The sequence below is a fragment of the Colobus angolensis genome, unplaced genomic scaffold (genome assembly GCF_000951035.1).
Source record: "Colobus angolensis palliatus isolate OR3802 unplaced genomic scaffold, Cang.pa_1.0 Scaffold36, whole genome shotgun sequence".
Lineage (NCBI taxonomy): Eukaryota > Metazoa > Chordata > Mammalia > Primates > Cercopithecidae > Colobus > Colobus angolensis.
The window spans coordinates 6,820,005-6,845,661 of NW_012116932.1; the positions used below are offsets into that span (position 1 = coordinate 6,820,005).

General features: G+C 43.5%; 1 pseudogene; it reads right to left on the bottom strand.

Moving 5' to 3' along the window:
* The window catches only part of LOC105519887, a 26,389-nt pseudogene continuing 732 nt past the window's right edge, over positions 1 to 25,657 (bottom strand).

Below are 25,657 nucleotides of genomic sequence, written 5' to 3' on the forward strand. Positions count from 1 at the left end.
TCTTTAAAACACTCTGACAACTGCTGTGAAGGTCACTGTGCAGAGACCCTGGGTAGGGGAGGCTGGAGCCAGATGAGATGTGACAGGTCACAGATGGCTCTCAGGCCACCTACCTTCAGCGCCTTTTGTTTCAGGCTCTAGCCAGAAGCCCTGGGGCCTGTCTCTTGCCTCTTCTGAAACACCCTTGGGGGCCCTGGGGAAGGGAAGGCCAGTGGTGTGGTTTCCCTCTTTCAGCCTAGCAATGCCCAAACCCTTTTCCTTTACCTGGCTCCACTTGTCCCCAGATGCTATCCCCAAATTCCAAATAGCAAAATTCCTGGGTTTCCCCTTCCCATCTCAGAGTCACTTATGGCTGGAATGTGGGACAAACTCTTCTACAGAAGGACCAGAGCAGTTACAACAGCTCAAAGGTGGGGATACTGGTGACATTGACTGGGATGGAAATGATGGCCCAGGGCAGCGCATGCTGTTCCAGGGAGCGGCGGATCATGTAGCCCTCTCGGTTGACAAGGAAGAGGGCGGGGATGTCAGCTGTGCGCTGGGTACTGTCCTGGATCATCTCCACGTAGAAGCTGTCATTGTCAACCGCGTTGTCAGAAATGATCACGGCCCGCCCGCCATGCTCCTGGACCGCCGAGTCTTGGAGAGGAGGGAGCACTCCTCACCAGAGCGATCTGGTCCTGCATGAAGAAACCGTTGCTGAGTTCCCCGCAGGCCTCTGGAGGTTCAGCGGGGACAAGGTGAATCTGCTCATACCTGTGTGAAAGATACCACCGAAGTCCTTGGCAGGTGTGGCTGTGAAGATGTATCGAATGTGTCCAGGACTCAGCACTTGAAAGTACAAATAATCACGGGTACGGAAGCAGTGGGGAGCCAGAGCACCAGACAACATCAGCCCGCCTTGCCGGGGACTATCTCCAGGGCACCGCGTTTTCTCCTGCCTCCCAGCCGCGCGTCGCTCGCTGGACTTTAGCCTGACAGGTGCCTTAAATTCTTACTTGACTGATGATGTAGATGCTGTGCTGTGCCATGTGCCACTGTGCCCTTCTTCAGCACTGAAGGTCTTATTTTTATCTCTAAAAACAATATAATTTAAAGAAATAATTCCAATCTTACCTAATTACAGTACCATTATCCCACCTAATAATAATTCTTTAGCAAAAACTAGTGCCTAACCCATATTCAGATTTCACTATTTGTCTTCAAAAATGACTTTTTACAATCAATTTCTTCAAATCTAGATCCAAACAAGGCCCACATGTCATACTCGGCTACCGTGTCTCTTAAATTTCATTCAATCCAGAGGAGTCCCTTTGCCTACTTCTCATTTTTTTTTCCATGCCATTGTCTTGATGAAGAAACCAACTCAGTTTTGCAGAATGTGGCACTCTCTAGATTTATCTGTTTTCTTCCTTTTTGTGCTGTTGACTTTGTTCCTCTGCTCTCCATATTTCATCCAATCATGAAGGTAATTCTAAAGGCTTGATTAGATTCAGATTTAACTGTTTTGGCTACTGAAAAGGTGGTGCTATGTACTTCTTATTGCTTTACATCAGGATCATAGACTATCTGGTCAGCCCTGTTTTAGTAATGCCGAGATTGGTCAGTGGTTTCAGGGTTACAGCCCAATCTTGCCATTGACAGGTTCTGTTTGAATGTTTCACCTGATATTTTTCATCTCTTGGTCATTGTTGTCTGGGTCTGTTGTTCCATTAGGACTTAAAATATAGTTATTTTTCTAACTTTATCATTCCCTCTACATTTATTAGCTGAAAGTTTTCTGTAAGATGGAACTTTTTCCCATCAACTGCAACTATTTTGTTGCCTTGAAATATAGTGTGAAGCAAGCATGCAAAGGAGTCACTGACAAGATCAATGAGGAAATTTATTTTACTTTACTGCTGAATCTCCAGTGCCCAAACCAGTGCCAGGCCCCAGGGGGCCTTCATTAAAAAATTACTGGCCAGGCATTGTGGCTCATACCTGGAAGGCCAAGGCAGGAGGATTGTCTGAGCCCGGGAGTTGGAGAGCAGCCTAGACAACATGCTGAGACCCCATCTCTACAAAATAGAAAAAAAGAAAATTAGCTGGGCATGGTGGTGCACACCTATGGCCCTGGCTACTTGGGAGGCCTAGGTGGGAGGACTGCTTGAGCCCAGGAGTTGGAGACCAGCCTGGGCAATATAGTGAGACCCCATCTCTACAAAAAATTTAAAATCAGCAAAATGTGGAAGCACACACCTGTATTCTAAGCCACTTAGGAGGCTGGGGCAGGAGGATTGCTTAAGCCCAGGAGTTCAAGGGTGCAGTGAGCTGTGATTGTGCCACTGTACTCCAGCCTGAGTGACAGAACAAGATGCTGTCTTAGAAAAGAAAAATAAATTGTTGAAGGCTTATTTCCCTTTAATTACTGATTTTCAGAATTAGGAGTTAGTGTCTCTCTCCTCTTTTTTACTTGTGGGCTTTTAAATAAAATCTTTTATTTATCAGCTTGTGGACTTTTATCTTTTTATTTATTTTGGTTTTCAGTCATTATTCTTTTTAGTGCTTATTGCTTATATTGCCTTATCTTCGACTGGTAAGAGCTTGTTTTTTAATTTTTTTTAAGTTATGAGGTCTCACCATGTTGCCTAGGCTGGGGTGCAGTGGCTATTCACAGGCATGATCATAGTGCCCCACAGCCTCAAGTGATTCTTCTGTCTCAGCCTCCCAAGTAGCTGGGACTACAAGCATGTGCCACCACACCTGATTAAATTTACTTTTGGCTTATGATATTTTCAACTTACGATGGGTTTATTAGGATGTAACCAGGTAACTATCTGGTATCTAGCCCCGGGAGTGATTAGAATAGAGGAACATTGCCCCCTGGTGTGGAAGATCTTGCCAGGTAAAGGAAGTGGTTTAGAGTATGGGCTCTGGATTGGTTGGTTTGCATAGGAATGGCATGCTTACAGGGGAGTGGTTTGATATTTCTAGGAATTAGCTAGTCCTAGGAGGGGAAGTCTCTTGGGTCAATGAGGCACCTGATGCCAGAACATCAAGAAGACAGAAAATAAGGAAATACAGTTAATATACGTGGTGCCTGCCATTTCTGAACCCATGATTTCCTGGCAGGGAAAAAGGCAAGTTTCAGCTCAGGTGTAGCTGATCATACTTGCGGATGTTCAGAGGACTCATTTCAGGAGCTTCCTATTAATGGTCACTGGCTCTTTTTTTAAGCATCAGCTTGTCGAGGCTACCAGGTGACTTACTGGAGAATTCAGTCTTGGCTTTTGTGCCTGGCTTGGGTTTCTACGGTTCCCATGTAACCAGGAAAGCCCGCCAGCCCACTAATACTGTCGGATTAAGTACTACTTACACATAGCATCTGGTTGAGTCCCCTCTCATGGATCACATGCACCACAAACACAAATAAAAACCTCAGCTTTCTTTTATGAAAGGAAAATAACTTGTAAGAATATGAAGTGAATGGTCTGAATAGTAAGTGATAGTGAGGGTTCTCTTATGGCCTATCAATTGTGACCTTTCTCTGCTGCTCCTTCACCAACTATGCTTTACTGTTATCCCATCCCTTGAGCACAGGCTGAAGGACTGGCCATTAGTTATCTAACCTTATTCATCAGGCAGCCTACAAAACACCATTCTTAGTTGGCAGTTCCAAATAGATCTCTGTTTGTCCCTGATCTTATAGCTGCTATAGAGAAGGTATATCTTTGTCCACCTGCTACCAAATGTTAATCATTATTAAAGCTTGTAGTGGGTACCTGGAGATCTCTCATCTTTTGTGTGTGTTTGAAAATTCCATATTAAAAAGGTTGGAAAAATGAATCAAGTTTACATCCAGTAGGATGGCTACCACCAATAAAATGGAAAATAAGTGTTGGTGAGGATATGGTGAAACTGGAACACTCATGTTCTCTTAGTGGGAACGTAAAATGGTGCAGCCACTATAGAAAACAGTATGGCAGTGACTCATATTAAAAATAGAATTGCATATAAATATAATCCAGCATTTCAACTTCTGGGTGTATACACAAAAAAGTGAAAGCAAGGACTTAAACATGTTCACAGCAGCATTATTCACAATAGACAAAAGGTGGAAGCAACCCGAATGTTCATTGACAGATGAAATCATTGATAAAATTTGGTATGTACATACAACAGAATATTATGTTGTAGCATGTATCAAAATGTCTTTCCTTTTTAAAGCTGAGGGCACTATCCTAAGTGAAATAAGTCAGTCACAAAAAGACAAATACTGTTTGATTCCACTTACATAAGGTTATGTACAGTAGTGAAATTCAGAAAGAAAGTAGAACAGTGGTTGCCAGGGGCTGGGGGAGGGGGTAATGGAGTTTTTTTTTTTTTTAACTCTTTTTTTCAAAATTTACTTTTTACTTTTTCTTTTGTTAAAAAAATTGTTTACACTTAGCACCACTCAATGACAGATTACTGTTTAATAGATACAGAGTTCCAGTTTTGGGGTTTTTTTCTGGTTTTTTGTTTGTTTGTTTTTGTTTTTGTTTTTTTGAGATAGGGCCTTGCTTTGTCACCCAGGGAGAGTACAATGGCATGCTCACAGCTCACTGCAGGCTTGAACTCCTGGGCTCAAGCCACCCTCCCACTTTATCCTCCTGAGTAGCTGGGACTACAGACGTATATCAATCACCATACTTGGCTATTTTTATTTTATGTTATTTATTTATTTTGAGACAGAGTCTCACTCTGTTGCCCAGGCTATAGTGCAGTGGCATGATCTCAGCTCACTGCAACCTCTGCCTCCCAGGTTCAAACGATTCTCCTGCTGCAGCCCCCAGAATAGCTGGGACTACAGGCAAGCGCCACCGTGCCCAGCTAATTTTTTGTATTTTTAGTAGAGATGGGGTTTCACCATGTTGGGCAGGCTGATCTTGAACGCCTAAGCTCAGGTAGTCTGCCTGCCTTGGCCTCCCAAAGTGTTGGGATTACAGGCATGAGCCACTGCGCCTGGTCTATTTTTATTTTATTTTTATAGAGACAGTGTCTCACTATATTGTCCCAGCTGGTCTCAAACTTCTGGGCTGAAGCACTCCTCCTGCTTCAGTCTCTCAAAGGAGATTACAGTCATGAGCCACCACACCTGGTTCAGAGTTCCAGTTTTGTAAGATAAAAAGAGTTCTGCAGATGGATGGTGGTGATGGTTGTGCAACAATGTGAATGTGCTTAATACCACTGCACTGTACAGTTAAAAACAGTTAAGATGGTCCATTTTATGTTATGTGTATTTATCACAATTTTAGATAAAAGAATCAAGTTTAAGTACTCTATAAAGTTAAGCATAAACCTATACCATACCTGAATAATTTCACTCCTAGGTATTTACACAAAAAAATCAAAACATATGTCCACAAAAATTGGCCGGGCGCGGTGGCTCAAGCCTGTAATCCCAGCACTTTGGGAGGCCGAGACGGGCAGATCACGAGGTCAGGGGATCGAGACCATCCTGGCTAACACGGTGAAACCCCGTCTCTACTAAAAAAAAAAAATACAAAAAACTAGCCGGGCGAGGTGGTGGGCGCCTGTAGTCCCAGCTACTCGGGAGGCTGAGGCAGGAGAATGGCGTGAACCCGGGAGGCGCAGCCTGCGGTGAGCTGAGATCCGGCCACTGCACTCCAGCCTGGGCGACAGAGCAAGACTCCGTCTCAAAAAAAAAAAAAAAAAAAAAAAAAAAAAGAAATCAGACCTAAATAACTCCATCTTGCTTCTAACCTTTAAGCTGTCTTTGTTCATTCCTGCGAGTAGGCCAAACTAACCTTGAGAAGGAATTCAGTTCATGGTTTGACTCTGAAACAAAATTAATAACAGCCCTTTCCTGAAAAGACCTCCTTCTTGCCTGGGGACCAGTCTGCCTTTGCAGAACTAATGCCTTTGCAGAACTAATAAATTAGCTACAAGATTAGAAATTACAGTTTAGGGATCGTGCCACCTCTGGCACCTAGAGTCTGAACCTCTCCAAACTGCTCCTGGGGATAACATCATTATTGTAAAACCTATGATCAGTGCTTGAGAGATTTTGCAGACCCTGCACTCAGTGGATCAGCTGACACCACTCAGACCAGGAATCTGGCTCAACCAGTTCTGCCATCCCACCTAGGAACAGAAGACAGCAAGAAAAACTCACTTCAACCCCCTATGATTGCATCTCTAATCTGACCAGTCAGCACTCCCCACTTCCCAAGCTCCTACCTGCCAAATTATCTTTAAAAACCCTGATCCCCGAATGCTTGGGGAGACTGATTTGAGTAATAATAAAACTCTGGTTTTCCACACAGCCAGCTCTGCATGAATTACTCTTTCTCCATTGCAGTTATCCTGTCTTGATAAATCGGCTCTGTCTAGGCAGTGGGCAAGGTGAACCCATTGGGTGGTTAAAATCAGAGTTCACTGTAACTTCGAACTCCAGGGCTCATGCCATCCTCTCTCCTTGTCCTCCCAAAGTGCTAGGATTAGATTACAGGCATGAGCCACTCTACCCAGCCCCATTTTAACAATTTTAAAGTGTACAATTCAGTGGTGTTAAGTACATTCATGATTATCACTATCTAGTTCCATAACTTATTAATCATTCAAAAAAAAAACACTCTATATCCATTAAATAATAACTGCCAATCTTCTCCTTTGTTCAGCCCCTGGTGACCACTATTCCATTTCCTGTTCTTATGAAAATGACTATTCTGTGTACCTCACATGCATAGAATTATACAATATTTCCCTTTTCCTATCTGACTGTATTCACTTAGCATAAAGTTTCCAAGGTTCATCCATGTTGTATGTGTTTGTACTTCATTCGTTTTATGGCTGAGTATATCCCATTATATACCACATTTTGTTTATCTGTTCATGAGTTGGCGAACATTTCAGTTGTTTCTACTTTTTGGTCAAGAAAAAAATAGGTGAATTGGACTTCATAAAATGAAAAACTTTTGTGTATCAAAGGACACCATGAAGAGAATGAAAAGGCAACCCACAGAATGGGAGAAAATCTTTGCAAATCATGTATCAGGTAAGTGATTAATATCCAGAATACATAATGAACTCCTACAACTCAACAGCAAAACCAAACAACCCAATTAAAAATGGACAAAGGGCTTGAATAGCCATTTCTCCAAAGATACCCAAATGACTAACAAATACATGAAAAGATGCTCAACATCACTAATCATTAGGGAAATGCAAATAAAAACCACAATGAATGTCACTTCCCATGTATTAGGATAGCTATGTTTTAAAAAGAAAAATAAGTATTGACAAGGATATGGAGAAACTAGAACTCTCACATTTTGCTGGTGGAAATGCAAAATGGTGCAACCACTGTGGGTACAGTTTGATATTTTTCCAAAACGTTAAACAAAATTACCATATGATTCTACACTTCTAGGTGTATACCCCAAAGAACTGAAAACATAAACAGGCGTGCGTATACATGTGTTTATAGTAGCACCATTCACAATAGCCAAAAGGTGGAAACAGCCTAAATGTCCCTCAACAGATTAATAGATAAACAAATTTTGGTATATAAATACTGTGGAATATTATTTAGCTATAAAAAGAATGAAGTACTGATGCATGCTACAACATGGCTGAAACTCCAGAGCATTATGCTACGTTATGAAAGAATCCAGACAAAAAAGGTCACATATTATACGACTCTGTATACTTGAAATATCTAGAATCGATAAATCCATAGAGACAGGGCCGGGCTTGGTGGCTCACGCCTGTAATCCCAGCACTTTGGCAGGCCACGGTGGGCTGATCGCCCGGGGTCAGGAGTTCGAGACCAGCCTGGCCAAAATGGCGAAACCTGGTGTCTACTAAAAATACAAAAAATAGCCAGGCATGATGGCAGGCATCTGTAGTCTCAGCTACTTGGGAGGCTGAGGCAGGAGAATTGGTTGACCTGGGAGACAGGTTGCAGTGAGTTGAGATAGCGCCACTGCACTCCAGCCTGGGTGACAGAGTGAGATCCTATCTCAAAAAATAAATAAATAAGTAAATCATGGAGATAGAATGCAGATTGCTGGTTGTCAATGGCGAAGGGGAGAGGGAATGGAAGGAACAGCTTAATGGGTAAGGGGTTTTATCATAGACTGATGGAAATGCTTTAGAGCTAGGTAGAGGTAGTGGTTGCCTAACATGGTGAATGTATTGAATGCCACTGAATTGTTCATTTTAAAATAGTTAGGGCTGAGTGCGGTGGCTCATGCCTGTAATCCCAGCATTTTGGGAGGCCAAGGCGGGCAGATCACTTGAGGTCAGGAGTTTGGAACTAGCCTAGCCAATATGGCGAAACACCATCTCTACTAAAAATACAAAAACTTAGCTGGGCGAGGTGGCGCACGCCTATAATCCCAGCTACTTGGGAGGCTGAGGCAGGGGAATTGCTTGAACACAGGAGGCAGAGGTTGCAGTGAGCTGACATCATGCCAGTGCACTCCAGCCTGGGTGACAGAGCAAGACTTTGTCTCAAAAATAAATAAATAAATAAATAATATAAAATAAAATAAAATGGTTGGGCTGGACCAGGTGTGTTGGCTCATACCTGTAATCCCAGTACTTTGGGAGGCTGATGGGGGTGGATCACCTGAGGTCAGGAGTTCAAGACCAGCCGGCCAACATAGTGAAACCCTGTCTCTACTAAAAATACAAATATTGGACTCCCTGTAGTCTCAGTTACTTAGGAGGCTGAGGCAGGAGAATCACTTGAACCCAGGAGGTGGATGTTGCAGTGAGCTGAGATCACACCAATGCACTCCAGCCTGGGCAACAGAGTAAGCCTCCATCTTAAAAAAATAATAAAAATCAAATGAAATGGTTAGGCTGGCACAGTAGCTCACGCCTGTAATCCCAGCACTTTGGGAGGCTGAGGTGGGTGGATCACCTGAGGTCAGAAGTTCGAGACCAGCCCAGTCAACATGGTGAAACCCCATCTCTACTAAAATTACAAAAGCCAGCAAGGCATGGTGATGTGAACCTGTGATCCCAGCTACTCTAGAGGCTGAGGCATGAGAATCACTTGAACTTGGGAGGCAGAGGCTACAGTGAACCAGGACTGCACCACCGCACTCCAGCCTGGGCGACAGACTAAGACCCCATCTCAAAACAATAAATAAATAAATAAATAAATAAATAAAATGAAATAAATACAATGGTTAATTTTAAGTTATGTGAATTAATTTCACCTCAATATATAAATTAATTAATTAATTAATTTATTTATTTATTTTGAGATGGAATCTTGCTCTGTCGCCAGGCTGGAGTGCTGTGGTATGATCTTGGCTCACTGCAACCTCTGACTACCAGGTGGAAGTGATTCTCCTGCCTCAGCCCCCCGAGTAGCTGGGATTATAGGCACATGCCACCACGTCCAGCTAATTTTGTATGTATTTTTAGTAGAGACAGGGTTCCATCAAGTTGGCCAGGATGGTCTCAATCTCCTGACCTCGTGACCTGCCCACCTCGGCTTCCCAAAGTGCTGGGATTACAGGCATGAGCCACCTCACCCAGCCAATAAAGTATTTTTTAAAATATTATCTTAGGCAAGGAGCAGTGACTCACACCTATAATCCCAGCACTTTGGGAGGCCAAGGCAGGTGGATCACCTGAGGTCAGGAGTTCGTGACCAGCCTGGCCAACATGGCAAAATCCTGTCTCAACTAAAAATATAAAAATTAGGGCCAGGCGCAGTGGCTCACGCCCGTAATCCCAGCACTTTGGGAGACCGAGGCAGGTGGATCACCTGAGGTCAGGAGTTCAAGACCAGCCTGACCAACATAGAGAAACCCTGTCTCTACTAAAAATACGAAATTAGCAGGGCATGGTGGCACATGCCTGCAATCCCAGCTCCTTGGGAGGCTGAGGCAGGAGAATGGCTTGAACCCAAGAGGCAGAGGTTGCAGTGAGCCAAGATCATGCCATTGCACTCCAGCCTGGGCAACAAGAGTGAAATTCAGTCTCAAAAAAAAAAAAAATCAATAAATATATATATATATATAAATTAGCTGGGTGTGGTGGTGTGTGCTTGTAGTCCCAGCTACCCAAGAGGCTGAGGCATGAGAATCACTTGAACCGGGGAGGCAGAGGTTGCAGTGAGCCGAGATCATGCCACTGCACTTCAGCCTGGGGGATAGAACAAGACTCTGTCTCCAAAAAATAAAAATAAAAAATAAAATAAAAATAAAACATTATATAGGTCTATTAAGGCTGCTATAACGAAATACCTTAGACTGGGTAATTTTTAAATAATAGAAATTTAAGGCTGGGTGCAGTGGCTCATGCCTGTAATCCCAACACTTTGGGAGGCTGAGGCGGGTGGATCACCTGAGGTCAGGAGTTCGAGACCAGCCTGGTCAACATGGTGAAACTCTGTCTCTACTAAAAATACAAAATTAGCTAGGCATGGTGGTGCATGCCTGTAATCTCAGCTACTCGGGAGGCTGAGGCAGGAGAATCACCTGAGCCGGGGAGGCAGAGGTTGCAGACAGCCAAGATTGTACCACTGAACTCCAGCCTGGGTGACAAAGTAAGACTATGTCTCAATACATACATACATATATAAAAATAAAAATAAATAGAAATTTATTTATCACAGTTCTGGAGGTTGGGAAGTCCAAGATCAAGGCACCAGCAGATTTGGTGTCTGGTGATGACTTGCTCTCTGCTTCATCAATGGCACCTCTTTGCTACATCTTCACATGGTGGAAATGTAGAAAGGCAAAGAGGACTAACAGACTCACTCAAACCCTTTCATAAGGCTAATCCCTCATGGATGGGATTTGTCATGACCCAATCACCTCGTAAAGGCCCTGCCTCTTACTAATATTGCGTTGGGAATTTTCAGTATGAATTTTGGAGGGACACAAACATATCAAATCATATCAAATGAATATCCAGGTACCTTATTTTCCTTGAAGTGGTTGTAAATGGTACTGCATTTTATTGTTGTTGTTGTTGTTTTTGTTTGTTCATTTTTGTTTTGAGACAGGGTCTTGCTCTGTTGTCCAGGCTGGAGTACAGTGGCACAATCTCAGACCACTGCAGCCTCAACTTCCTGGGCTTAAGCTATCCTCTCACCTCAGACTTCTGAGTAGCTGGAACTACAGGCACACGCCACTGTGCCCAGTGAATTTTTGTAGTTTTTGTAGAGATAGGGTTTCACCATGTTGCCCAGGCTGGTGTTAAACTCCTGACCTCAAGTGATTCACCTGCTTAGACCTCCCAAAATACTTGGATTATAGGTGTGAGCCACTGTGCCCAGTGGTTCTGTGTTTTGAAAGTATGGGGTTTTTTGTTTTGTTTTGTTTTTGAGACAAAGTTTCGCTGTTTCACCCAGGCTGGAGTGCAGTGGTAGGATCTCGGCTCAGTGCAACCTCCACCTTCCGGTTTCAAGTGATTCTCCTGCCTCAGCCTCCAGAGTTGCTGGGATTACAGGTGCCCGCCACCACGCCTGGCTAATTTTTGTAATTTTTTTCTATTTCCAAGACCATCTCTATTACTTCTCGGGCCATATTTTTTATGTTTATTTATCTTTGTCTTTCATGAATAGTTTTTCCTCAAATGTGTGGAGTCTCTTGGTTGACTAATCATATCTAACAATGAAGAGACAGGGAGGCTGAATGAGCTGGCTCTGCACACATTAAGCTAGTTGAATGGGTTTAATTGGCAAGGAGATGGGGAGGGAGTCAAATGTCGTAAAGAGGAGGGCTTTACTCTGGCACATACATCTTTTCTAACTAGCATATCGCCATCATGAAGACCGAATCTTCCTGAGTGAAGCTCTGGAAACACTGTGTCTGAATTCCACATTTTTCATTACATGAGCCAGTACATCTCCATTTAAGCTAATCTGAGTCAGATTCTCTCTTACTTAAAACCAAAAGCATTTTAATCTGCTTTAAATTTCCTTCACTTAACCCGAAATAAATCTCTTTCCATATCATATAGTGTCCAGCAATTCCTTATGGCTAATGGTCCATGGAGAGTAAAAACAAAGCTAGATCTTTTGTTTTGTTTTTTTGAAAAAAAAAACAACAAAAAAAACAGAGTCTCGCTGTGTCACCCAGGCTGGAGTGCAGTGGCACGATCTTGGCTCACTGCAACCTCCACTGCCTGGGTTCAAGTCATTCTCCTGCCGTCTGAGTAGTGGGGATCACAGCCTTCTGAGTAGCTGGGATTATAGGCATGCACCACCACTCCTGGCTATTTTTGTATTTTTAGTAGAGATGGGGTTTGGCCATGTTGGCCAAGCTGGTCTTGAACTCCTGACCTCAGATGATCCGCCCACCTCGGTCTCCAAAAATGTTGGGATTACAGGTGTGAGCCATTGCGCCTGGCCAAGGATGCTAATCATCAATAGTCACTGTTTTAGTGTGGTGGAATTATGGGTGACAAGTTTTTACTCTCACTTTTCTGAAAAAGTGATAAAATGTTTTTGGAACTTAAAAAAACCTTGCTATATCATCTTTATATAAGTCCACTAAGAAGAGATTTTTTTTTAAAAGCACCTGCAGTATGTAAGGCCCTATGGAGAAAGCAAAGATGAATAAATCTCTGTCCCTAAAGAGGAGGAACACAGAAGGAATATACATGAAGAAGGGAGGGCCTGATTGATTATGAACCGAGTTGCGTATGGTCTTCTTTGCTTGACCTCAGCTAATGTAAAGATAAATCTCTGTATGATATTTAGATGTCATTAAAGTTGGATCTGTAAACGTGCTGAGCTTGAGTACAATTTCCATCCACTTGTATTAAGGTAAAATGTGAGCCTGCCAGTAAGTCATGTAGCTGCACACTCCCACCGCACGGTGGTGGCATACCTAAATGGAAGTAGCAGCTCCTGGTGTAACAAGTCCCTGCAGGACTGAAGCTAGGGAAAAGGAGCAACAATGATGTCACCATAGGAAACAAACACCTTTACAAGTGTGGTAATGGTTCAAGATGGCTGTCAGCAGAGTCCTGGAAGAACTTTCTTATTCTTATCATCCCACCACCTCAGTTGTCCCTACACAACTCTCTCCTCATAGTTCCCCTTTAAGAAAACTTTATTATAATTATTTTATTTCATTTGTTGTCTTACTTGCCACCCCTACCATTCTCACCATCAGAGACCACTGCAGACTATCTGACCTTTGGGCCTTTAGTTTTATTTCCAGACTATTCTTCCTTTTTCCTCCCCTTCCCTATAAGAATTAGTTTCCCAGGTCAAATGCAAATTCCTTAGCCATCCTGCTGAAAATTATTTTCCTCCACTCCTAAGCTCTTATGATGATAAACTTATTGTCATGAATACTAATTTGTAATTATATCCAGTAGCTTCCTGACATTGGTTTAATTACTGATCTGTGCTGTTTATTCATTCATTCCGCAAGCATTGTGTCAGCAAAGTGCCAGGGAGCTAGGAACATAGAATGAACAAGATAAAATCCTAGACTTTGAGGTGCTCACCGTCTAGTGACAGATGACAGTTATAAAATGATGTGATAAAAGCTTTAATAGAGGCATGAATAAGGAGTACTGAGCAGGGAGTGGTGAAAATGGAGAGGCTGGGCTGGCTATCTGGGACAGTCCAGGTTTACACATGGGAGGTAATGATAAAGATGAGTCATAAAGGACTCATCACAAGCTTTTGGAATTTGCCAGATAGAAGGAAGTGGGAATGTCACATCAGGCCACAAAAATAACAATTCATGAAAATACCACTAGTTCTTCAAACTGGAGTTCAGTAAGGTCAGGGCAAACAAGGCGTAGGATAGCTTCAGGCTTCCTCAGCTTGTCAATTAGATCTAATAGAGGTATTTGGTTTTATCTGTGGTAATAAACTTGCCAACCTCTCTGGTCTGTCTGTGGCTGAGTTTTATGTGGTAGACACTGTGCCGAAATTTTGAATTAGTTGAACAGGAACTTTCACATAATTAAATCAAGTTTTCCAGTCTCTATCAGAAAATCAAAAGTTTTTTTTGACACCAAGCCCACCATCTCCATGGCAACAATTAGCTGGAGCCACTTTAGAAGGAGCTTGGCTGTCCCAGTTTGCTGTAGACCTTACCTCTCCTGGGCACTTACACCTACCTGGCCAGACACATTTAGTTGTGATATTTGCCTGATCTCTGTAGACAGCTGAATGTGACCTCTGTTTTCAGACATCTGGGGGCCCCAGTTACAAGAGTAGGCCAAGATTCTTAAGAAATCTGGTGCAGATCCCCTTTGTGGAGGTGATAATGAAGGGGAAGAAGGAAGCGGGGAGCAGGAGTTGACCCAGCTGCTGAGGTTGGTTGTGTAGAGCGCCACCTAGAGGGCGATGGGTCAGAGCACAGAAAGAGAAAGAGGCAGCAGTCCCTTCCTGTGGCTGGGGCCTACAGGAGGAACAGAATGATGCATGAAGATGCCCAGGACCCATTCGTTGGACATTAATCCTGACCTGTGGGGGTAAGAGTGATAGGTCTACCCCTGATTGTCCTGGGAGCTGGGGCAAGAGTTCAAATGGAGATCCAGAGCCCACAGCCTGCTCCCTTTCTCTTCATAGCCTTACCTCTGTCCTACAGAATAAGATACATATGTGTGTGGCCACCCCAGGCCATAAGTCCAAGTTCTGTCCACAGCTTCCCTAGTTGCTGGCAAATAGCTGGCCCTTGGTCAACTGTTGAAACTGGGGGTATGTGCACCGGTACGTGGCATACCCCCAGTTTCTGAGAGTGGCATACCCTCACTCTCAGAAAGATAGACACAAAAACCAGGCCTGACCAGACTCTTAAATAAGTCTCAGAGCTGTTTTGGCAGGGAATTTTGGGGTCTAGGTACTGCAAATGTGTTCTAGAAGCTAGGTGTGGACTCTAGATGGGCACATCCCCTTGGGCTGGTAGACTCCTCATCCCTTATGGAGGGGCATGGTCAGAAGACAGCCAGCGTTCTAGAGCCTTATAAACTCGAGGGCAAGGGCTGAAATATTATCAGGAACAGGGATGCACTTGGGTTACTATGGGTAATGGGGTCTGTGTTAGTTTGCTAGGCCTACTGTAACAGAGTACCACAAATGGGTGGCTTCAAACAACAGATACTTATTCTCTCACAGTTCTGGAGGCTAGAAGTCCAAAATTAAGGTGTTGGCAGGATTCGTTGTTTCTGAGGGCTCTGAGGGAGAATCTATTCCACACCTCTCTCCTGGTTTTTGGTGACAGCTGGCAATGGTTGGCTTGCAGATGCATCACTCTAATCTCTGCCTCCATCTTCATGGGGCATTCTCTCTGTTTCTCTGTGTCTGCACATGGCCATTTTCTTATAAGGGTACAAGTTATATTACATTAGGGGCTCCTCCTACTCCAGAATGACTTCATTTTAACTAATTATACCTGCAACAACCCTACTTGCAAATAAGGCCATATTCTGAGGTACAGGGAGTGAAGACTTCAACATATCCTTACTAGGGGAAACAATTCAGCCCACAAGAGAGTCTATCATCAAGTCACAGGCACCGACAAGGGAAGTAGGACTCACAAGTTTGCAGAAACTACCTTGCAACCAGGCCTCCTACAGCTTGGGAACAAGGTGGATGCTCCCTTGGGACAGCTTGGTTCTCCTTGACTGTTTTTTTTTTTTCAAACGGGGTCTTACTCTGTCACCCAAGCTGGAGTGCAGTGGCATGATCTTGGTTCACTACAACCTCCACCTGCCAGGCTCAAGCGATCCTTCCACCTCAGCCTCTTGAGTAGCTGGGCGCACAGGTGCATGCCACCGCATCTGGCTAATTTTTTGTCTTTTTGGTAGAGACAGGGTTTCACCATGTTGCCCAGGCTGGCTCATTGACTTGTGCTAATAGATCATCTAATAGCACGGTGCCCCAGTCCCTCCTCATCAACTTCAATCACTCCTGCTGCTTTCCCAAGCAACTGCCTTCACTCTGTGTATTTTTTTCTTGACCTGATGGCTTCAGCTGAATCTGGTTCTGTGGCCCCTGTAGCTGCTCTTTCATTGTTTTTCATCTTTTGCTGCCACTACCAGTTGCCCCTAACCTGCAGTTCAAATTGCTGAGAGATGGTCTGGTCCAGAAAATTGCTGTGGTCTCTGTTGGCATAGCTTTCTCACCAGTTTGCCTCAGGGGAAAATGGATAATCTGCATATTGGCTGCCCTAGGGATAGGTGCCTGCCCACTCAGGTCCAAGTAGCTGTGTCTCTGGTATCCATGGCTAGTTATCTAGGAGGAAGCAGCCTAAGTGGTTTATTAGCAATGGCTAAGGGCAGGACAGTTGCCCATTGCTCCTCCTAAGACAAGGTCTCCAAACCTTGGCCTTAATGACATTTTCGGCTGAATAACTCATTGTTGTGGGGTACTGACCTGTCCGTTCTAGACTGTTCAGCAGCATCCCTGGCCACCACCTAACAGATGCCAGAAGAACCCTTTCCCCTTCCTGCAGAATTATGACAATTGAAAATGTTTATAGACTTTGCCAAATATTCCCTGGGGAAAAATCACCCTTGGTTGAGAACCACTGTTCTAAGGGTATGGGAGGTACCAGAATTAGCCCATCCATGTGGGTGTAGTAGGTAGTTAGGACTGTGAGTGTGAAGGCTACTGATTATATATCTGCCCTCTCAGGGCTGGCTCAGAGACTGAGAGAAGTAGCTTCTGCTAAGGACAGGGGTCAGATAGAGCATTGATGGGTTCATAGATGAATGGCTGTGCTCATTCAAAATGGGGAAATCAAGACAGAGTAGAGTGTGTGTGTGTGTGTGTGTGTTGCAGCTGCACGGACTTGAGTGAGCATGTTCATTGGTTTACTCTTTGTGTGTGTATACATTTTCAAGAATGTGCAATTCTCTGTGTGGGCGAAGGTGTCTGTGTAAGGGCATATATATATGTGTGTGTATCTCAAGGTTGGACTATAAATAGTCCATGCTGCCCCTCCTATTATCAGGATAGATTAGTGTCGTATATGACACACCTCATTGGCATTCTCAGATTCTTACCCTTATACAAGGTAAGAATCAGTTCCACTGAAGTTGAAATGGAAAACAACTTCTGCTTCAGTGTTTTTGTTTGTTTGTTTGTTTTGTTTTTGTTGTTGCTGCTGTATAAACCTGTCTGCCTCTAAGCATATGTAATAGATAATGCTCCCAGTGGTCTCCAGTGACATCATCCTTGAGCATCAGAATCCGGGATGGACTAAGCTCAGGGTCCAGGAGACACACAGCCAAGCCTATTCTGAACTTGCCTCTATTTTCTAGCGTTAGCCTTTTGACCAACTGGTTATATAGCAGATTGCTTAACTTTTAATTTCTTTAGTTTTCCTTTCTGTAAAATGCAGGTATTAATATCCTTCTTAGAAGACTGTTTTAAGAACAACTTACATTATCATAAGGAATTTAAAGAATGGTGCTTCAGAAATGTTGAGTGAAGATAAATTGTCCTTCCTCCTGTACTTGCATTACTTAAGTTCTTCTCTTTAAAAAAAAAAATTGATATTTATTTCTGTACTGCATGCTCCTGATCATGTAAGTAGTTGTCTTTTTTACTTGGTTAGCTATCCGGGTACATAGAGTTTGGTCTGTGGTCTTCCCTTGGTATAGTGGCTACCATGGCATAACTCAATAGTCATTTGTTTCTGTTGATTTTGGTTTTTTGTTTGTTTTTTGGTTTTTTTTTAGACAGAGTCTTGCTCTGTTACCCAGGCTGGCGTGACCTCAGCTCACTGCAACCTCCGCCTCCTGGGTTCAAGTGATTCTCCTGCCTCAGCCTCCCAAGTAGCTGCGATTACAGGCACCTGCCATCACACCCAGCTAATTTTTTTTTTTAATTTTTAAAATTTTTTATGTTTTGAGATGGAGTTTTGCTCTCATTGCCCAGGCTGGAGTGCAATGGTGGGATCTTGGCTCACTGCAACCTCTGCCTCCTGGGTTCAAGTGATTCTCCTGCCTCAGCCTCCTGAGTACCTGGGATTACAGGCATGTGCCACCACGCCCAGTTAATTTTGTATTTTTAGTAGAGACGGGATTTCTCCATGTTGGTCAGGGTGGTCTTGAACTCCCAACCTCAGGTGATCTGCCCACCTCGGCCTTCCAAAGTGCTGGTATTACAGGCATGAGTCACCCACAGCACCTGGCTGCTAATTTTTGTATTTTTACTGGAGATAGGGTTTCACCACGTTGGCCAGGCTGGTCTTGAACTCCTAACCTCAAGTGATCCACCCAGCTCGGCCTCCCAAAGTGCTGGGGTTACAGGTGTGAGCCACCATGCCCAGCCTGCTGATGTTTTTGACAGTGATGATTCTGGCCTGCTTACATCCCTAAGATTACCTGACAACTTTCAGTTATTCAGTGTTATTAAAATTGGTCCTTGGATACTTTCAAATGAGAAGAGCTTACCTTTCTTTCAACCAACCACCACATGTAAGAAGCAGAAAGATAGGTGGGGCAAGACAATGCCCTCAAGATATTATAATAACGGATAAGCCCACAGACTCAGAAGGTAGAGACCTGTGAACACCCTGGTTGGGTGATTTTCTCATCCTTTTCTTATCCTTTGAAATTAATACTTTAAAATTTGCGTTCAGTCTGTCTACAGAGAAGAGACTGAGCAGTGTCTGGGCAAAGGCAGTGGACAAAGACCTGGCTGGAATATTAGCCTTTCCTCTGTGGTCCAGGGAATTTTATTTCAGACCTGACTCCTTACACTGCTTATCACAAGCAGAACCCAGCATCTAATAGGACCTATTCCTGTTGAAAAGCAGTTGAGTCACCTTCTATTGTTAGTGAACTTGTCCTTTGGATTGGTTCTCCATCACTCCTGCCTCCAGCCTCCAAACCAACTGGTATTTCCAAATGCTCTTTCCAATCCCATATAAAACTCTCTCCAGAGTTTTGGTAGATAAAACTACTTCATCTTGTTAGCTTTCCAGTAATGTTTTGGGGCTTGTTATAGGTGAGTAGCATAGGCAGTTGCCCAGACAAATCACCCATTGATCTGTCTCTGCAATCTAAGGCCCTGAGCGCCAGAGAGCAAAATCCTAGGGAGGCATGGGAGTGGGGGATGTGGAATGGGGAGAAAAAGCATTATTGAGCACATTCTCCAAAAGACAGGACTTTCAACCATTTAAAAAAAATATTGTAGGACTTTGGTGAATTGAAAACAAGTATTGGTTTTTTTCTCCCTCCTGAAACCCCACTAAATTGTTAAAAGGCATACGGAGAGGAAGAACAGGAGAGAAGGCAACAGCAACAAAAGCCTGGAAGCTGGAAAGCCATTAGAAAAGTGGGAAATAGGCCGGGCACAATGACTCATGCCTGTAATCTCACCTTTTTGGGAGGCCGAGGCAGACAGATGACTTGAGGCCAGAAGTTCGAGATCAGCCTGGCCAACATGGAGAAACCTCATCTCTACTAAAAATACAAAAATTAGAATTGGTAGATCGAGAGTAGGGATTCTTAACCTTTTATGTATTATGAACCTCTTAGCAGTCTGCTGACATCCATAGACCCCTGCTCAGGATAATCTTTTTATTTTTATTCTTTATTGATTTTTGAGGAAGTGTTTCACTCTTGTTGCCCAAGTTGGAGTGCAATGGCGTGATCTCGGCTCACTGCAACCTCCCTCTCCCAGGTTCAAGAGATTCTCCTGCCTCAGCCTCCCAAGTAGCTGGGATTTCAGGCTCATGCCACACACCTAACTAATTTTTTATATTTTTAGTATATAAAAAATATATTGTATATAAAAAATATTTAGTATATAAAAAATATTGGCCAGGCTGGTCTCAAACTACTGACCTCAGGTGATCCCTCCCCATCTTGGCCTCCCAAAGTGCTGGGATTACAGGCATGGGATTAGTCAAACCACCATGCCAGGCCTGATTTTTCTTTTTAATGCTTACTTTCTCACGTTTGAACAGTGGAAGCCCATTTAAGTTGCTTGCAGGATCCCTGGACACAATCCCATTACTCTTTGGTAGTTTCTTTGCTTTCTGGAACAACAAAATGTCCCAGGCTCAGCTTGTACGTTTCTGTCCCAGACTTAGAATCAGTAATTTTCTTTAGAGTCTTGGTTTCTTGTAGAGAAGAATGTTGTTTAGAGACCACTTCCTGGGTGCCAGAGGTGCACATTGTTAATGAGCCCAGTAATACCACATCATATCAAAGATGGACAGAATGAATAGAGATAGGAAATAAATCATGAGTCCATACTGGTATTTCTAATTCAGTTTTCAGATTACAGATTTTTCCCTCAACTTCTTTCATTTTATATTTGTATTTTTCTCTTATATTGAAAATCTTGGTTTTGAATGACACATTGTCATAATTAATTATTTGCTTACTCTAATTTACACTCATTACTAAGTAATAAAAATACTAAGCAATATTTTTAGATAAATGTTTTAAAAATAGTGTGCCAGTATTACTTAGTAAAAATATGACTATAAAATTCAGTATTTTTATTGTTTGTTATCTTTTTCCCTTAGAATACATCCCTGTAGTCAAAATATTGTGTCCTAATGTCACTAGAAATAATTTTTGTGTAGTTATGCTATCTACTTGATATACAGTTAAGTTTAGTTTGTCTCAGTTTGTTTTCAATTTTAGGAACTGCTTTTAAAAACTTAAATACAACTTCCCAATTATGTTAAATACATATATGGTTATGAAGCTAAAACTATAAAACAAGGCATATTTAAGGAAGCCTAGCTTCCCTCCTGGTCTCCTCTACCCCTTACCTTCTTATAACCATGTATCTCAGTTTTTAGTTTTCTTTCCATTGTTTCTTTCAGAAATCATAAACAAACACATAAAAATACCCAATTCTACTTACTTCAAAGGTAGCACACTATAAACACTGTTCTAGATTTTTCTCACTTAGCAATATTTCCTGGCCTTCAGCCCACAGTCTTATATAGAGATACTTCTCATTTCTTAGTACAGCTCCATATTTTCCCACAATGTGGATGTACCATAGTTTATTATCAGTTCTTTGTTGATGGATATCTTGTTCCCCAGTGTTAGTAATGAGTAGCTAAGCATCTGAGGAAAATCCATAACAAGGGGAACAAAACAGAAAACAGAAACAGAAAAAGGATCATGGAGAATGGAGCCTATGCAAAAGGAAAACAAAAAAAACCCTATTAACATCTGCAAGGAGATAATAAAAAATATGTAATCATGAAAAGACAATGGACTACTCCAACAAGGGAATGCTTATAGAATAAAAAAGAGCTCTTAGAAAAGTTAAAGTATGATATCAAAAACAAAAAACTCATTAAGAAGAAGTGGAAGATAAAGTTGAGAAACTCTCCCAGAAACTAGAGCAAAAAAGGACAAAAAGGATGGAAAATAGGAGAGAAGTGATTTGAAAATCAAGCAACTATATCACAGAGATCAGTCCTGGAAGTTCAATATAGGTTTAAATAATCCTATATTATAGGAATAATAGGATTAAAAAAAGAAAGAGAGAGAGAAAGAAAATGGGAAAAAAAAATCATCAATAAAATAATTCAAGATATTTTCCCAGACGGAAGAGCTTGAGTGTTGAGACTGAAAGAACCCACTCAGTACCCAGTGGAATCAATGAATGGGCCCACATCAAAGCAGATCATTGTGTAATTTCAAAACACTGGGGAGGAAAAGAAGATTCTTCATGCTTCCAGAGATTAAAAAAAGAAGAAGTCCTATAAAAAGATTGGTGACTGATGCTTGAACCCAGGAGGCAGAGGTTGTAGTGAACCGAGATTGCGCCATTGCACTCCAGCCTGAACGACAGTGTGAGACTCTGTCTCTAAATAAATAAATAAATAAATAAAATTGGTGATTGAATGTTTTCAGAATTCCCAACAGCAGTACTGGAAGCCAGAAGTCACTGAAGTAATAACTTCAGAATTCTAAAGGAAAATGATTTCTATTTTTTTTTTTCTTTTTGAGACACAGTCTCCCTCTGTCGCTGAGGCTGGAGTGCAGTGGTGTGATCTTGGCTCACTGCAATCTCCACCTCCTGGGTTCAAGCGATTCTCCCACCTCAGCCTCCCGAGTAGCTGAGATTACAAGTTTCCACCACCACGCCTGGCTAATTTTTGCATTTTTGGTAGAGACAGGGTTTTGCCATGTTGGCCAAGCTGGTCTCAAACTCCTGACCTCAGGTGATCTTCCTGTCTCGGCTTCCCAAAGTGCTGGGATTACAGGGGTGAGCCACCATGCCCTGTAGAAAATGATTTCTAGCTGATAATTTTATACCCAGCCAAACTATATTAAGAATAAAGGTTTTCAGACAAGCACAGTCTCAAAAATTTTACCTGATCATGCATAAAACTGGGGGAAAAAAGCCCCAACAACAAGAAGTAGCAATACAAACATTTAGAGATATAAGCATAGCCATCAAAATAATCAGGTAAAAGATGTAAAAGTGGTTGTTTCTAGGGAAGAAGTCAGGTGGATGGGGAAAAGCGGCCTGCTCTTTTATTTTATTTTTATTATTTTTTATTGAGATGGAGTCTCGCTCTGTTACCCAGGCTGAAGGGCAGTGGCACAATCTTGGCTCACTGCAACCTCCACCTCCCGGGTTCAAGCGATTCTCCTGCCTCAGCCTCCAGAGTACCTGGGATTACATGCACCATCACGCCCAGCTAATTTTTGTATGTTTAGTAGAGATGGGGTTTCACTATGTTGGTCAGGCTGGTCTTGAACTCTTGTCTCAGGTGATCTGCCTACCTGGGACTCCCAAAGTGCTGGGATTACAGGCGTGAGCCACTGTGCCTGGGTGAGGCCTGCTCTTTTCACTGTGAATGTATAACTGATAAAAATATAAAAATAGAAGACAGAGAAGAAACAATTTTAAAAAGAAAGATAACATACTGATGTGACTTTTGAGGACTATGGTGAAGATACCAAAAGAAGATGTATGACAAAAAAATTCTGAGATGCTTATGAAAACTAGTGAAAGACTGGTCAAAGTGTAAAAGGACCTTTTCCAGTTTTTTTTTTTTGAGACGGAGTCTCACTCTGTCGCCCGGGCTGGAGTGCAGTGGCCGGATCTCAGCTCACTGCAAGCTCCGCCTCCCGGGTTCATGCCATTCTCCTGCCTCAGCCTCCCGAGTAGCTGGGACTACAGGCGCCCGCCACGTCGCCCGGCTAGTTTTTTGTATTTTTTTAGTAGAGACGGGGTTTTACCGTGTTAGCCAGGATGGTCTCGATCTCCTGACCTCGTGATCCGCCCGTCTCGGCCTCCCAAAGTGCTGGGATTACAGGCTTGAGCCACCGCGCCCGGCCCCTTTTCAGTTTTTTTAAATCCTCCTCTCCTTCACTAATCCCTTGGTTTGCTCTCTTTGATGTAAGAAACTGGCTAGACTTTCTGGAAGTAGATGCCTTGTAGTTGGCAAAAACAGCAACAACAACAACAAAACAAAAAAACCTGCCAAAACAAAAAGAAAAACAAAACAAAACAAAAATCCAAAACCAAAACCAAAAATATCTCCAGAACCAAAAAATACCCCCCTAACCAAAAAACCCCAAACCAAAACCAAACCTAACCAAAACCCAAACTGAACAAACCCAAAAATCACAAATAGAAAGAGGTATGCTAGAAGAGGTGGCATGAGCTTTCCTAAATATAGAATTGAGGGATGTTGGGCAAAGTATTGGAGGAAGGATATGGAAAGTATCCTAAAAGTGAAAGGGCCAATGATGCCTAGGAAATAGCAAGTAGCCCAACTATTTGGTGGTTAGCAGTGATTCCCAAACTTTGCAGCATGTTATAGTCTTTTAAAAATCCTGATGTGGCTGGCTGTGGTGGCTCATGCCTATAATCCCAGCCACTTGAGGAGGCCTAGGTGGGTGAATAACTTGAGGTCAGGAGTTTGAGACCAGCCTGTCTAACATGGTGAAACCCCATCTCTACTAAAAATATAAAAAATTCAGCCAGGCAAGGAGGTGGGCACCTGTAATCCCAGCTACTCAGGAGGTTGAGGCAGGAGAATCACCTGAACAACAGAGCGAGACTCTGTCTCAAACAAACAAACAAAAAAAAATCCTGATGCCCATGACATACCCATACCAATTAAATTAGACAATTTGGGAGTAAAAGCCAAACACTCGCGGTTTTTTTTTTTTTTTCTGTATTTTTAGTAGATATGGGGTTTCTCCATGTTGGTCAGGCTGGTCTCAAACTCCCGACCTCAGGTGTTCCGCCTGTCTTGGGCTTCCAAAGTGCTGGGTTTATAGATGTGAGCCACCTGCCCGGCCTTGTTTCTGTTTTTAAGCTCCCCAGGTGATTCTATTGTGTAACTAAGACTGGGAACCACTGCAGTATAGAGTTTGCATGAGGAAGCCAAGATTGGAAATGTGGGGTAAGATTGTGAAGAAGAATCTCAAATGCCCGGCCACTTAACCTGATCTCTAGGAGACAATGGAGTGCCACTGATGGCTTTTGTACTGCATGTGATTCATCGTGATGTTTGGGGAAGATCAATGCACAGAAGAAACCTCTGTGAGATTCTAGAAGCAAGGAGACCACTAGCTAGACTGACTAGTTCACAACTCAGAATGACCAGTGCAGAGAAGTACACTGTGCGCCTTAGGTGTGTCCAAGTGTCACCAAAGCCTCTCTGCTTCACTGAAATGTGTGGTTCCTCTCGCTAAAGCTCTGGTGGTGTCCTCCCCGTCACCAGGCAGCCTGGTATGATGGTCCCCCAGAAGGATGGGTGAACCACGGGGATGCAGTGTAGGCCGAACCTTGCCCCAGGGGAGGGCGGGGGGCTTAGCTCTCTGACTGGGTGGATTCTCTGGCATGTAGGAAAGTACTCCCAGGCCCAGAGAAGCTGTGAAGACCAAACAGGAGCGGTGGGCGGATGGACGTACAGCTCCTCAGGCCGAGAACCACTGGGGAGGTGGCAGCCTGAGGTGGTGCTCTCCGACCCACAACTCTGTCGATCATCACTGCCCTTCCAGGAGGTGGAAGGACGAGGCAAGATCCTCATTTGGTTGCCTGCCTGTTCAGGCCTGTGCGCACTTACTCGCCATGGACACGACGGTGAGCTTGGAGCAGCCTGCGGTCTCCCTGCCCCCTTCACTCCCGTACCCCCAGCCTCCCCAGAGTGGAGGGGCGAGCACACAGTAAGTACTTGATGTTCGCCTGACTCCTGAGCTCCTCCTCCGTGGGAGCTAGGAGGCTTGTTCTCTGTATCTCCTTTGTTAGAGGGAGGAACGAGGGAAAGAGAAAAGCCACACTGAGGCCGTTGACTGATCACTTTCTTTACCTCCCGGACAACAGCGGTGGGCCCCACTAAGGAAAGCCGAATTCTCGCATGCCCGAGGAGTGTCGGAGGTGGTTGTGTGCCTAGTCCCTCCTGGTAAAGGGCTCGAAGCACTTGTTTTGGCTCGAAGCACTTGTTTTTCAAAGGCGGCGGAGAGCCATACCACTGGAGCACTCGCTTGCATGATGGGAGACATCGAAACGCCCCTTTTGAACGCAATGACAAACACCCCCTCCCACTTAGCAGCGACGTGCACGCCACAGTTTTTGGGCTCTCGCAACTACGTGGAAACTTGGAATAGGTCTGCGGCTGCACACAGCCCGGACGCCGGGGTTCCTGCGCCCCCCGCCCCCTCTGATCGCGGCTGGGTAGCGGAGCCCCAGCGAGCCGGGGGCCCCCGAGCGCCG